This window comes from Sciurus carolinensis, chromosome 11 (assembly GCF_902686445.1).
Source record: "Sciurus carolinensis chromosome 11, mSciCar1.2, whole genome shotgun sequence".
Taxonomy (NCBI): Eukaryota; Metazoa; Chordata; class Mammalia; order Rodentia; family Sciuridae; genus Sciurus; species Sciurus carolinensis.
In genome coordinates, this window is record NC_062223.1 from 83,257,233 (window position 1) to 83,272,171 (window position 14,939).

Consider the following 14,939-nt stretch of genomic DNA (forward strand, 5'->3'; position numbering starts at 1 on the left):
AAACCTAAAAACTGATTTCCAACGTGGTTGTAATAATTTGCAGTCCCACCAACAATTCTTGAGTGTTCGTTCCTCCCCCACCCCCATTTTCACCAACATTTATAATTGTATGTATTCTTTTTTTTTTTTTCGGAGATTTTAATATATTTATTTGAAAACCAAGATTTGTGAAACAGCACACTAAATAGGCATACATCCTCTTTTCAACCAAAGACTTGGAGTCAAGGTTCTTCAGGTCAGCACAGAGGCAATGATATATGCATTGAGTCGCAGACCTCAGAAGAACTTTCATTTAGGCATTTCCAATATGAGCCTGGAGAGTCATCCTCAGATGAGCAAATGAGATCCTCTGGTTCTTAATCATCAATATATTCAAATGGCTCTGGGAGTTCTGGCTCTTGCTCCCCTTCCTCAACTTTTGGGCCATGTGCTGCCACAGGTTCCACTAGCTCTTCAATGTCCTCACTGGTGTCCTTCAGAATGATGAAGCCTCCAATAGAGAGTGGTTTGAAAGGATGGTCTCTACAGGTCTCTGCCTGGTTAGGACTTTCAGTTGGGCAGGCATCACTCAAGTTGGGTTATCCAATAACTGGAAGTTTGGCTCAGGTTCTTTTTTCTTCTTTTTCTTCTTTTTTCTCTGCCTCATCCACTTCCATTTTCTCCTCCTCCTTTTTTTTCTTTTCTTTTTCCTTCTTTTTAGCTTTGGCAGTGATAGATAATACAGCAGTGGAAAACTTTTCTTTTTCTTTTTCTTTTGGTGCTTCCAGAGGGGCAGGGTATACAAATGTGAATGGTTTACAGTTGGATTTATATTGATTGAATTTTTGGCATCTTTAAGTCCTTGTTAACACCAATGACACAGGTAAGGATATAAGCCAATGACAGAAAGTATGACAGAAGAAAGCAGAACCAGAACTGGGTAAAGACAAGGACACCAACCACAGAAGGCATATGAGTGTGCCCAGTCCTGGACTATAAAGAGATTGTGACATTATGACCACCTTCATCTAGCATGCCCTGGGCCAGAATAGCGTCAAACTTGGCCATGACATCATCATGCTTATCACTGATGACTTTGGAATGATTTCAGTCTGCTGGATCATGATGAGAGCAGAAGCTATGAGAGTCCCTTGTCTTATGTAGTTTACAAGATCATTTGTCATTTGTTCTAGCAAATTAATTGCTTCCTTGTTTCCTGTACCAGCACAGCAGATCCCCAGGGCCATTGCAGCTCCGTAGCGCACATGAGGGTTGTAACTCTCTGACAATAAAGAAACAACACTCGGACACTGTTCAGGGGACCTGAATAGAATGAACCCAAGTGCTTCCACTGCTGCCCTCCTGACATCATCATCAACATCGCTTACAGCGACAGGCAGTAGGGGTCGAATAGCTTTGTTGTTACCAGAGCCACAATAGCCAGGGCGACGGTGTGCATTTCAGACCTTTCAAGAATTGGGTCCTCCTTACCACAACACAGAGATTCATTGAGCACATTGGCCTCTTCCATCCTTTCATACATCACTGAAGCAATGCCGGCTGCAAGACCATGTAGAATCTTCTCATGCTGAGTTTCTTGTGCATATCCAACCATGTCCTCAATAGCCTGGGCATTTTTAGAGCCCAACATAACCAAACCTAGTGCCAGGCCAGCTGCTTCTCCTATCACAGCATCATCCTGATAAAGGTTTGTTTTTAGCAAATCATACACATCCTGGCGTGCAGTTCCCATGGCAGCCAAACCAAGACGCAGACTGCCTCCATGTCTAATGATAGCATTGCTAGCATTCTTTAGCTGATTAAGCAAATAACCAATTATGTCATCACCATGATTGACATGAATGAGGTTCAATGCATAGAGACCTCCACCTTCCTGATAGGCTGATCCTGGAGAAGTGTCTTTGGGAAGGTACGTTGGCATTAACTGTAATGCTTCCTTCTCATGACCCTTATGAATCACACCCAAACTGGCTATGGCAGTAAATTTTGCCCAATTAGTGGTTCTGGCCAACCATTCCAAATTTTCTCTCAAAAACTGGTCACTGGCCATCCTACAGTGTATAAAAGAGTTTGTGCTAACAGTTGCCATGTGACATACAGAATTCCGTACTGCATCCTTTGTGTTTTTTAGAATCATGAGGTCTGTGTTGTTATTTCATATTAGGGACTACAGATGTAACTCAATAGCCATTTCACCACTTAAAATTTTAATCATTTTCAAAGTCTTGTCCTTGGGCTCTGGACTGGCATCTGGTGTCCTTCCTGAAAGTGCACTATCTGTCTTTTCCTCTGTTTCCATCGAGTCACTGTCTATCTCTGATCCTGCAACAGTACCTGTATTGGTGGATCCAGGCACAGAAGCAATAGGGTTGCCAACAGTTTGAAGATTCTGGATTACAGATGACAAAAACTGCTGGCTAGCACTTTCATACAAATCAAAACAAATCTGATAAGCCATCAGGAAGTTGTCTTTCTTTACCAGTTTTTCTAAGATATCACTCACGGCCTGAGGGTCATCTAAGAAAATTAAGCACTGACAAACATTGATGAAATCAGGTTTCTCCAATTTCATGTAGATTTTAACTAGAACTCTTAGTACTTTATTCTGAAACTCTTTATTTTGCATTAAAGACAAGCAGAGCTTGAGGCTATAAGCTAGCATTCCTGGGACATCATTCGACTCCGGTATGGTCTTCTCACAGACATCTAATCTCCGAGTCTCCAGAGCGATGCCGAGAGCCTGCTTATACTTGTGATCTTCTAGACATCGCTGGAACATTTTATTCACAATGCCCTCCAGACTCTGGTCAATTGTTTTTTTTTTTTTTTCTCCTTCAGACAAATCTTCATTTTCCACACTTTGTTTGGTATAGGGATCAATGCATTTTGCTATAATAGTCTCCACATATTCAGAGTTATTGTTGACATTGAAGAGGTCACCTGCTCCAAGAGCATAATTCAGAGACTCCTCAAAAGTCCCCAGGTGATAAGACTCTTTAGATGCCACTAAGGTTGCAAACTGCCAGCTCTGGAAAACTTCATCTTCGTACAAAACTTCTATTTTGTCCACAGACTCAGAAATTTCTTCCTAGAAGTCATTGACAACTGCATTTAACTTGTGTAGTGCAAATTCCTTCAGCTGTGATTCTTCTTCATTCAGAAAAGAAATAATTCCAGTGGCTGAGGTGATGATCATGGTTGCAACCCTTACTCGCCCATCCACTCGCTCAGCAATCCTGCAACGCAGTTTATCTGTCAACTCAGGGCCACGCCTCTTGCCTCCCTGGGTGTGCTGCATTGTATGTATTCTTGATGAATGCCATTCTAACTGGAACACTTAATCCAGAAATCATTAAGAAAAATAGTTGAAGGTGTTCCTCCTCAGGGCTGTATCACTATCTGATAAAAGAACTTTTCCCCATCATGGAAGAGGAGTTTCTTTTGATGCCCATCTTGGATGATCTCATTATTTCTATAGTCTAGTGGCTGCTGTGGATTTCTTATTCTTTTGTTTTCAAATGGGAGTTTTCAGTTTAAGAATTCTGTCACTATTTGGACGTGGAATATTGGGTCATTAATGTACAGGTGACTTTTAAGTTCACAGTGGTTGATGATACAGTTGTATCTTCCCTGATAGAGAGAGCCATGGTCATTTAGAGGGATGATATTTGAGATCAATAGAGGACATGGAGGGGATTCAATATTTTCTTCTTTTTGAGGGGGCAGTGATTATGTTCTACACTTTGGGAGAAATGTGTATGAGGGCATTGGATGGCTAGAATTATAATTATATATAATTATAATTATATTATATAATATATATTTATATCTATATATATAATATATATAATTATATATTATAATATATAATTATAATTATATTATAATTATATTATATAATTATATTATATAATCTAGAATTAGAATTATAATTGGTAGAGATTATAATCCACTCTCCAAAATTCTATGTCTCCCTTAGTGGAATACACAATTTTTTTTTTCTGAGAAGCCTCTATCCAGTCCAGAACTGTGTTTTACGTTAGACCTTTGTATCAAAGTACTTCTGATTAATTGTCTATAAGCAAAAGTGGTATATAAATTAGTTCTGGTCCAAGGTGATGAACAACTATATGTGTGCCTTCTCTTTTTCTTCTCTTATCTATACATTAAAAGCTACATGGTAAAGAGGGCAGAGAATAAATATATATAATAAATATATATATATAGGTTTATATATATATAGGTTAATATATATAGGTTAATATATATATATATAGGTTAATATATATATAGGTTAATATATATATATAGGTTAATATATATAGGTTAATAAGATGAAAATTGCAAATTCTATAATCTATAAGAAAGCTTTCATAATCTAGACAAAGATCAATAGAATGAAAATCATGAGTGTGAAATACAATAGAAATTTGTACAACATTCTGTAGTATCAAAAGAGGATACTGAGCTCTACCAGAAGTCCTTGAGACTGTTGTGATGGATGTGACTCTATGAAAAACCAATTAACTTGTTCTTTTATTTCTCTTCCACACCTGTTGAATAATTTTTTCAAGAATATCTTTTGGTCAGTTTTTTTCAGGTAGTCTTGAAATACCAGCTCAAAGACTAGGAGAGACAGATTATAACAAGCATTTCAAAACAGAGGCATAAAGGTTGAGGCAACCAACTATGGCAGTGATGGCAACAGAACCAACTGTATTGGGTAAACATAAGCACTTAGTGGAGAACATTTAGAGAGCAGGCAAAGGCAAGACCTTATTTTTTTCTATGATTTATAAAAAGTAGGAAGAATAAAGTCCTGATTCATAAAAGAACCTGCACTCTACTGAAAAAGGAAACAGGAAGATTACACTATGAATCATCTTCAATCTGACAGGAGTTTTCGTAAGAAAAGAATACAGTATTTGAAGCCTAACAGGCCTGGGTTTGCATTCCCAATCTGCCACTTACTAGTTTTATGGGTTTTGCAAAATAACTTAATTTTTTTTCTTTCTGTTGTTTCTTTGAATGTAACCTGAGGGTAATAATACCTACTTCACAACAGTAAGACAGAGGTCAAGTTTATAGTGCTAAGCATAGTATATGTCAGCAAGATAAAACGTTGTTGCACAGATGATTTCTGGTCTAGGACATTAAAAGTATTGAAGTTATTTATTAGACATAACAGAGGACAACCTAATCACTCGGTTTTATTTATTCCTAAAGCTTATTCAAGTGAAACATTGTCTTCATATTCATTCACTGCTTTTAGATATTTAAGTATGAATATAATCTAGGGGCTACATGTTTACCAAATGAATGTATTCCAATTTTATCAGTAATTTGACAGTAATCTGACAGGTGTGCTTTAGCAGATTTTATAAATGGAGATCTTTAATTCTAGTTAATTGTGAGAAGGCACTCTGCCAAACAATGGATAATTCTGTTAAAATTCTACCGCTTTAAAAAGAGGACTAGAAAAATGCATATGAAACATAGGTGTTCATGCACTGATACCAAACCCATTCTGGAACCTGTTTGCTTCATCTCATGCCTCTGTTTCATGGACTATTGATAGATCAAGAGAGTATGCTGCTTTGTGGAAGAAGGATTAAGAAATAATTGACAGAAAGTTCTGTGATTTTTCTCAGGAAACTTATTTAAGAATCCTGTTACTATTTTACCAAATTTGGAAAGTCCCACTCTCATCAGAAGCCTGCCATCTTGCTAGCAACACCAAGGTGTTTCTGTCCTTCCCCTTTCCTTCCCACTGTGAAACGCAGAAGAAAGTCACAGAAGGGTCTTTTCATGCTGCCATCCTCAGAGAACAAATTCTGTCTTCAGTTATCTTTTCGTAATGACTCTTGTCAAGTTTCTGGACCTCTGAGAACTGCTTTACAAACTCTTATGTGCCTGGAACTGGGGTTCCTTTGCCTGACATTTTGTTTCAACTGGGTTTTTTTGCAGGGCTCTGCAGAAACAGGTTCAGTTCTTTAGGGACTTTTCAGGTGCCATCATCTGCATCCTCTTTAGTTAAATAACTGATCCTTCCAAAGTTCAATGTGCACCGATTTCCCTAACCGGTATAATTTTGCCAACAAAAATTTCGAATTATGTTAGGCAGACTGAAAAAAATTTACATGAATGAGATTATTTGATAAATACCATGGAAGCTGAAAAAGAAAAAAAAATTACAAAGAGATTTACTATTCTACCTTCTCAAAAAAGTAAGTGACTTTATTTATTTATTTTACTTTTCAGGGTACCAGGGATTGAACTCAGGGGCATCTGACCACTGAGCCACATCCTCAGTCCTATTTTGTATCTTATTTAGAGACAGGGTATCACTGAGTTGCTTTGCACCTTTCTTTTGCTGAGGCTGACTTTGAACTCAAGATTCTCCTGCCTCAGCCTCCTGAGTCATGGGATTACAGGTATGCATTGCTGCACTCAATGACTGTATTTATTTTTGAGACCACCTTCTTTCAATTTCATTTATCAGAGGTTAATAAGTACCTGTTTTTTTTTTTTTTTTTTAATTGTATGACTTGGTGGAATAGTCAGGGGACCGAGTTATTATTTAAACAGCTCTAACAGTTCTCTCCCCTTTGGGTGTCAGGGATAATATGTGTTTTTCTACATTTAGATCTTCCTTTCCCTGAGAAAGGAAGTTAATTAATACTTAAAAGTTATATTTTTTACCATAAAATAGTGACTTGGGAAAAAATTTAACTATGAGTTTGCATAATGACATTTACTCTAGTTACTGTATAAGAAGAAAAGCTAGATACTTAGAGATTGCATATTAATTCAAAATTTTAAAAATATTTGGCTTATGAGTATAGAAATTTATAAATTATATTCAAACTCTCCCTGTTAATTTTCTGATAATTTAATCTGTGAATCAATTGGGATGATTTAATTTAGTTTATAAGCCAACACATAAAATTGGGTTAGCAGAATATTTTAGTGCATGACTTGAATTCTTCATGAATAAAAGGTGACAATTGATATAGTTAAATAAAAACTCTATAGACTATGTACTAAAAATGCAAGTTCACAAATATGACATATTTTCAAGGGAAATATGTTATTTTAAAACAGTAATTCAATATAACACATGTAATATTTTATTTGGTTTGCTGATAAAGTTCACTATGTTCTTATTTTAGTTAAAAGTCTTAGAAATGCCATCTATTTATGTATATGTGCATATATCTGCAGTGTACCTATATGTGTTTGAGTGCATAGTTGTGTTATGTGTGGGTATATGCATGAGTGTGCTCAGGCTGCCATAACAAAATACCAAGGTGGCTTAAGCAACAAAAATTTATGTTCATCCAGTTCTGAAGACTGGAGATACAAGGTCAAGATTCTAGCAGGATTTAGTTTGTAGTGACAGCCAGCTTCTCACTGTGTCCTCACATGACACACAGAGATGGTGATAACTCTTTTTGTAAGGGCACTAATCTCCTAATGAGGACTCCACCCTCATGACCTCATCCAATGCTTTCTATCTTCTAAAAGGCATATTTGAAAATACCATCACAATGGGAGTTAGAAGGTTTCAACATATAAATTGGGGTTGTACAATTCTGTTTATAGCAATCCTTATTTTAAAAAAAAGGAACTGAAAGTGAGAGCACTCTCTTCTTATGAGGACACTAATCCTGCAGGATTAGGGCCCCACCTTTATGACCTAATTTATAGTTAATTACTTCCTTACTCCAAATACAGGACAGTAGGGGTCAGGGTTTCTACATATAATTTAAGTACATAGCAATCTAGATACGTGCGTGTTAACATTTGTGTCTGTGCTCTCCTATAAATTGTTACATGGATTATACTCAAATAGAGTAAAATTAGATATTTTTTGACATAATCAGGGATTAAATGGCAGAAATATAATATAACAGTGTGTTGGGTTTTATTTACTCAGTTTTACTTAATCCTTACTTTAAAAATCAATCTTGCCTTTAGACAAGATCGATATTCTCATACCTTACCTCCTTTGACCAATTCCTGCTCGAGCCTCAAATTCAGTAATAAAATATTTAGACATTAAAAGATGTCTAAATTATTTTTGTTAACACAAAGATTTACCTAAAGCAAATGGCGATGGGAACATAGTGTTTTGTTGGCATTCTATAAATTTTAAAAAACTAAAAATTATTTTGAGAGCTCTTTTCATTTACCCATTTAGAATAAAGAAATGTGATAAGTCTGGAGAGGAATCTTCCTGAGTTAATTATACATAGCTAAAATATCATATTAATATGATTCAACAATTGTTTACTTCTTATATTAAAGGAAACATAATTATGTTCAAATATAAAATCTTGCTTGATAATTGTTTCCAAATTGATCTTTTTACTGGGTTCTACTATGCTTTTCAATCAGGACAATTACAGTATAATTTATGAGACAAATCAAAAGACCAGAGAAATTTGCAATCTTCTTGCTGTTCGCAATATACTCTTACTCCCAGGAGCCATTAACTACATCTTTATTAATTAATTCTGTGTTACACCATTAGGAAGGATCGCACTCCCTTCTGTTGTGATAACACAGTTAGCATGATAGATTATCCAGAGTCGTTCATCTTAGCACCAGAGTAGAGATACATTAGACAGGATCTTAAATCCCTTTTTAGGGAAATACTCAAACTTAAATTAGGTGGTATACATTCAAAAATAATTGAAAACAGATATCCATACTTGTACACAAATATTCATAACAAAAAAAAATTCACAACAGCCAAAAGATTTTAGAAACAATAGAGATGCCCAGCAGAGGAGTCTGGATAAATGCAATGTGTTATGCCCATGCAATGCAATGTTCTTTGACCTTAAAAAGATCTTAATCAGCATACTATTGTGATGCTGCCACATTAATGTTTATATCAGCTGAATCATAATAGCTAAACTATGTAACCAACCTAGATGCCCTACAACAGATCAATGGTAAAGAAAATATGTACACAATGGTATATATACATGATGGAATATTACTCAGCCATAAAGAGGAATGAAATTATGGCATTTACCCATAAATGGATGGAACTGGAGACTATCATACTAAGTGTAATAAACCATTCCCCACAACATAAAGGCCAAATTTTCTCTCTGATATGTGGATGCTAACTCACAATAAGGGTGGGGGGGCAGGGAAAAATAGGAGTACTTTGGATTAGACAAAGGGGAATGAAAGGAAGGGAGGGGGATTGGGAGTAGGAACAGTAGTAGAATGAATCAGACGTAACTTTTCCTGTGTTCATATATGAATACATGACCAGTGTAATTCCACATCATGTAAAATCAAAAGAATGGGAAATTGTATTTAATATTTGCATAATATGTCAAAATACATTCTACTGTCGTGTATAAAAAGAACAAACAAATTAATTCTCAGTTTTGATCTAACACATTCTAAAGAAGAATTTTAAAAGAAGCAACTAATACTACAGGGTCCTCAAACAGTAAAACAATGTTACCATTCATGCTGGTTTAGAATGTGATATGCCACATTACTCATGAGGACCACACTTTTCCATTGAGAATATACTAACTAAATAAGTCACAAAAGTAGAGAATTTCACTTGTATTCATTTGAATATTAAACTATTGCCAGTATCATTCTGATGATTTTATAATTTGGTTTATTGTGTTTTTAATTTAGAAATACATCTTAGAATTGTGTGTATGCTTAAAATTTAAATATTAAATTTGACTTTAAAAGTGAAATATAAATTAATATAAAATAAAACAGTCATCAAACTCTTGATTTTCTTACTTCTTGGAGTTTACCTGAATAAAAGACAGTCCTTAAAATGTATTCATCGATCATGATTTGTGAAAATTCTATATAGAATTTTAAATTTATATTCAAAATAATAAAAAAGGGATGTGATACTGATACATGCCACAGTGTGAAGGAACCTCAAAAAATATTATGCAAAGTACAAGAAACTAGACATAAAGGACTAAAAATTTGTTATTCCATTTATCTAAAAGAAATCAAATATCTAGAATAGGTCATTAGAGTCAGAAAGTTAATTGATAAGGTTGCCAGAGACTGGGGACAAGGGGAGGAATGACTGTTAAATGGGTGCAAAGTGTCTTTTGGGGGCGATGAAAAGGTTTCGAAATGAGATAAGAGAAAACCATTGCATAATAAAGCAAATGTATTAAATACCTTTCAATTGTGAGCTTTAAAATGGTTAATTTTATGTGTATTTCAGCTCCAAATTCTACCCTGCAAAGCACACGCGCGTGCACACACACATGTACACACAAAACCAGGAACTAAAATTAACCAGACTTTCAGATTCCCTTGAACTTTCTAGGCATAAATTGTTGGAGTCAGTTCAGCCAACTACCTATGCAACGTCTCTAGTCTTAGATATCTAACAGACATATTAACATGGCCAAGGCATGATTCTATTCACTTCCTTATTTTTCTCCACATTCTTATTTTGCCATTGGAGTAAAGAACTATTGTTATTAATCCAGGTTAAAAATCATGAAATCATCCTCATTGTTTAAAATTATGGTTATATACTTTTTTTGTATTTTTAAATTTTTACTGGCTATTTTTAGTTATAAATGACAGTAGAGTCTATTTTCACATATTTCTATAAACACAGAATATATCTTATTCTAATTAGAATCCCAGTCTTTCACTGTGATGTATTCATATATGTACATTAGAAAGTTATGTCAGTCATTGCACCGTCTTTTCTATTATATTTTAAATATTTAAAGCAGAATAAATAAAAATAAAAATGAATGTGATCATTTATCCCAACAAAGTATTTGAAAACAAATATTTCAATTGTTTTATAGAGTTGTATTAAATTAGTATTTATTTTTTATTTGTTCTAATTAGTTATACATGATGGTAGAAAGTATTTTGACATATTATACATATATGAAGTATAAATTCTCGTTCTTCTGGTTGTACATGATGTAGAATTACATTGGTCATGTAATCATATGTACACATAGGATAGTAACGTCCAATTTGTTCTGCTATCTTTTCTAATTCCGTTCCTCTCTCTTCCCTTCATTCCTCTTTGTCTAATCCAAAGTACTTCTTTTCATCCCTTAATCCTTATTGTGAACTAGCATCTGCACATCATAGGAAACATTTGGCCTTTTGTGTTTTGGGATTGGTTTATTTCACTCAGCATAATATTCTCCAACTCTATCTATTTCCTGGGAAATGCCATAATTTTGTTCTTTATGACTGAGTGATATTTCATTGTGTATATGTACCACATTTTCTTTATCCATTCATCTGTTGAAGGGCACCTAGGTTGGTTCCATAGTTTAGCTATTGTGAATTGAGCTGCTATAAACATTGATGTGGCTGTATCACTGTAGTACGCTGATTTTAAGTCCTTTGGATATAAACCGAGGAGGGAGATAACTGGGTCAATGGTGGTTCCATTCCAAGTTTTCTGAGGAATCTCCGTACTGCTTTCCAGAGTGGTTGCACCAATTTGCACTCCCACCAGCAATGTATGAGTATACATTTTCCCCACATCCTTGCCAACATTTATTGTGGCTTGTATTCTTGATCATTGCCATTCTGATTGGAGTGAGATGAAATCTGAGAATAGTTTTAATTTACATTTCTCTAATTGCTAGAGATGTTGAACATTTTTTCATATATTTGTTGATGGATCATATTTCTTCTGTGAAGTGTCTGTTCTAGAATCCTGCTAGAACATGTAGTATTATGTATTTTGCCATTTTCCAGTTTGTTCCTAACTTCCAGATTAAAGCAACTCTTTCTGTTACTTGATTGCTGTTATACCTCTGTTAGCTCCTTGCCTCTGCCTTTGCTCCTAACCCTGCCCCCAGTCATCTGTTCCAGCCTCTGCAGTCGGATTCCTAAGAGTAACTCAGAAAACCACTCAGACCTTCTTCCCTACTGCCTCCTGCTTGCTGTAGCTCAAACACAGCAGGCCTCCTTCTGCTTACATAATTTATCTTTTGGTTTTCTCTCACTAAAATGTGGTTCCCCCCATTGTCTGTGCTGTTTCCTCACCTCAAAATTTTTAACCAAACACCATCCATTCAGTAAACATTCAAAGCCATCCCATCCCAAAGTAGTGGGAACAAGAGACTCACCTCGACTTCCACTCACCCTGTACACTTTGACTAGATGGTGTTTCTCTCTAGCACATATAAAAACAGAACATGAGGACTGAAATTTACCCCTTCCTATTTTTAACTTTCCTTTCCCTTTTCTATCTGTCGCACATAGAATGAATTAATTAATGAATTGATACATGTTCTATTAATCTATACTACACATCATGAAAGGCAGGATGGGGACCTGTCTCTTTAGCCTGTGAGTTTTGATCTTTGTTCATTGCTGGCACTGTTTAACTGCACACCTCTTGATTTTGTTCTAGAAAGTAGCATTGGCTCATTCTCAAAAACCAACACCCTCAAAATACCATCACTCTGATCCTTCTGATTTTCTCTATCAGTACCCTGATAATGATGGTGACTCAATGATAGACATGACCTAATGCATCACCCCGTGTACTACCTAGGCAATATTTATTATATGCCACCCCATCACAAAATCAGCTTTTTTCCCTTTCCCATGTAGCCTTTCATGTTCAACCCCATGTTCCCCAACGGCCAGGAATCTGGAGGCCTGGCCCTGGTGCAATGTCTATCTGTTGGAAAGTTTTCAGACAATGTGTTATAATTGCCTTCCTTTCACTTCATTGGTACAAGTCCTGAATTATCATTATGGAAACTTTTATCCCAATATTCTCTAACTCAGTGAATAATAACAAATCTGTCCCAAGTAAATATGTATATACTTTATATTTGCTAACTCAAGTAATCAAACTTGAGTAGGAAAGGCAGTGGAATGAATCTGACATAATTTTCCTACATACATATATGAATACACCACAGTAATCTCAATATCATGTACTTCCACAAGACTGGGATCCTAATTAGAAAAGAATAAATTCCATGTCTGTATATCGGAATAGATTCTGCTGTCATGTATAACTAAAAAGAACAAATAAAAAATTAAATTAAAAAACAAAGAAAGAAATACTATCTCTTCTGATAATTATTGTTGACTGCCCTGTCTCCTATAAGGTACATCTTATAAGAATGAATATCTTGGGATACCTTGTATCTATGTCTCTGTCTTGGCTGTAGTTACATTGTCCCATGTGAAGAATATGTGTCAATACTCTGATCTTGTACACTCAGGTTTTCTTACTCTGAACTTCTTGTTCTTATGTGAGAACCAGGAAAGTCCTTTTGTCCTCCTACCTCAATTCCACTTCAAATTCTTTCAAACTAAAACTTTCCATGAGTTTTCTGGTTGGATTGCAGTATCTCTCTGTACATGTAGATTCCTAATTGGCCCAGAATGCCTGCTTCACCTCTAATATTAGAAAAGGGATTCAGACAGGTATTTTGGGTTCTTTGTTGCTGCAGAGTTAAATTATCCTTGTTGAGGCATACAGTCTCATTGTAAACTGAGGATATAAAGTCTATTCAGTGAGGCAAATTATCCCCATATAATGAATTCATTCTTGTTTTATTTCACTTTGAAAATGATAGTCCTGACCATTCCAGACTTTTTGTATACTATCATTCAGTATGATATTCTGACTAACAGTGTATATGTATAAATAAGGGTTCCCATAGCCACATTGTAAAAAAGGCATAAACCTTGTAATAGGATGCAGTTATTTCCTTTCTGTACTATTGGGAATATGCCCATTCCTCATGAGAAGAGAAAACAGCTCCTGTATCATTTACACAATAGTTAATCCCACCCTCTCCTCAATTTATCCAGCTTGGAAATATAACTCTATTGTCCCATAGAAACACTGAAAATTACAATATTATCCAAGAGTATCTCATGTATAAGACTCAAAAGCTCAACTCTCATAACCTGGAAGGACAACATTTGCAGTCCTCATTACCTAGGACCCCAGAGTATTGAGACATCATCCTGTTACAATGAGAACAAGCAAGTTACCTAAAATTGGTGTATTAAATATGCCATTTTCCAACTGATGCATAATAATGTAAATATGAAATTCATTTTATTAAGTGAAAAATAATTTAGTAAATATAAAATACAGATTTTTTTTGGAAATTTGCATGTTTTTCTAGATGATTTTTTATGTTAAACTTTGAGAATTTATTTTTTTAATATTCATAGATATAATATTCAAAATTCTTTATATATAAAAGCTATCATCAAAATATATGGAGAAAAGATTTCCCAAAGAATTGTGGGAAATATTAAATTAAACATGATTGTAGGTATGAATTGCTAGCTAAAAGGATATGAAAAAGAGATTGATCAATGTACAAATGGTTACAGTTAGGAGGCATAAGTCCTGCTGTTTATTCACAGTAGGGTGGCTAAGGTTAACAATATTGTGCATAAATTTCCAAATAACTGCAAGAGAGGTTTTTGAATATTATCATCACAAAGAAATGACACTTGCAGGATGTAATATGTATGATAAGTACCCTGATTTGCTTATCATGTAAAGTATACACACTGAAACATCACTCGGTAATGCACAGATAATAATTATGTAATTATATGCCAATTAGAAATTTTAAAAAAGGTGTAAATGACAAAGTGTTCTGATACATATGGTTTTATGATTCATAATCCTTCTAATTGGTATAAGTTCTACTCTTGCTAGTAGCAAATGAAGTTTCCTGTTGTCTACATTACAAACAACATTAGACATCATCGCTTAAGAATAGTCTCTAATTTGAAGGAAAATACTGTTATGCTGCTGTTTTACTTTTTGAATGGCTGTTATCTTCTTTAATTTATAAAATTGTTTATATATTATAGACTGAAACACTTTATAATCCACATAGAACCTGCTTGCCTTCTAATTCTAGGTGAACACTCTG

The 14,939-nt window shown here is 34.9% G+C and overlaps 1 pseudogene; it reads right to left on the reverse strand.

The window, feature by feature from the left end:
* Nucleotides 1–268: 268 nt before the first annotated feature.
* On the reverse strand, nt 269–3,298 carry LOC124959608 (26S proteasome non-ATPase regulatory subunit 1-like; annotated as a pseudogene).
* Between the last annotated feature and the right edge of the window lie 11,641 nt (nt 3,299–14,939).